This window comes from Mastomys coucha, unplaced genomic scaffold, assembly GCF_008632895.1.
Source record: "Mastomys coucha isolate ucsf_1 unplaced genomic scaffold, UCSF_Mcou_1 pScaffold15, whole genome shotgun sequence".
NCBI classification, from domain to species: domain Eukaryota; kingdom Metazoa; phylum Chordata; class Mammalia; order Rodentia; family Muridae; genus Mastomys; species Mastomys coucha.
In genome coordinates, this window is record NW_022196897.1 from 154,841,424 (window position 1) to 154,842,943 (window position 1,520).

The window sequence follows — 1,520 nt, forward strand, 5'->3', positions numbered from 1 at the left end:
AAAAAAAAAAAAAAAAAAAACAAAACCAACCAACCAACCAAACAACAACAACAACAAAAAAGAAAGCAATAAGCGTTTAGCAATCCCTAAGAAAACCAAAAGGATTACGTGTGTGTGTGTGTGTGTGTGTGTGTGTGTGTGTGTATATGCGTGTGCACACATGCGCACATGTGCACTTGTGTGTCTACACACAAAGTCTCAAGGCTGGCCCTTTAAATGTTGTCAAAGTCTCATATTTTAGGTGTCTGCTGCTTTGTGCCAGGAAGCACAGTTGGCTGGCGGTGACCATTGCTGCTTTAATTTTGGAGATTCAAGGTCTGACTTTGGAGAACAGCCAGGGAGTCCCGTGGATTTGATATCTGCCCAAGATGGCCAGCTGAGAACCTAGAAGGCGGTCCCCCACTCTTCCGAGATTTAGTAGCAGAGCGAATGGCTCAGAACTCCCGCTTGTAACTGAATGGGAAAGCATTACTAAGGGGCCGAATGCCCAGTTTTCTAAGTGTCCTGGCACAGAGCCCTCCTGTTGGGATGATTTAGGGCTGCAGAGGAGGCTAATTGCAAAGGGTACCCCTTCTCTGGTGCCCTCACCCGGGTGTGTCCATCAATTCCGAATCGCTACTGAACGGTTTTCGCTGCCCTGACTCTTTGTGGCTGTTGCCTGGTTAGCTACCATTGTGTCCTTACAACAGAGTTAATCTGAGGAGTGGCTCTGCTGGGAAATGTTTCCATGGAAGTGTGAGAACCTGCAGATGTTCAACATCCATGAGAAAAGCTGAGTCCAACAGTGGGACTGGCTGCTGGGAGGGAGGGAAGAGCCAGGAGGATCCCCGAGGCTCACTGCTCATCCAGCCGAACGTGCTCCAGGTTCAATGAGAGACTCTGTCTTAAAAGGTCAAATGGAGAGAAAAAGAGGGAGACACTGACATCAGCCTCTGGCCTCTACAAATGCACACCGCACATACACGTATTCCAGAAAACTAAGCAGGGTAACTCCTGTCTGTCATCCCTGCACTCAAGAGGCTGAGGCAGGAGGATTGCTATAAGTTCAAGACCGTCTTCGGCTACACAGTGAATTCCTGGCTAGCCTCAGTTACAGGGTGAGACCTTGACTCAAACAGCTAACTTTGTAGGGCCCTGTTAGATATGTAAAGAGATCAAGGTATTCTTAAAAGGAAACATACTCACACAGTTTGCAGGCAGGAGTAAATGGTCAGGAAGGATTCTCTCTTTCTCTCAGTCCCTCAGTTAAAAGGCAATGAATGAAGAACCTGCTCTTGGGGTCATTTACCACACATCATTGATGAGCCCAGGCTAGCCCAACCACATGATCTCAGGTTCAGGCTAAGTTCAACCTGATGGGTCCTTCAGAGAAGGACCGTTTTGTCCTCTTCAGGAGCAAGGTCTGAGGGCACGTGGCCAATTAGCAGGCAGAAGCGTTCAGCTGCAAGCAAGGGCTCTCATGTTTTCCTGTTCCATGTATGTATGTGTGTATGTGTGTGTGTATGTATGTGTGTGTGTGT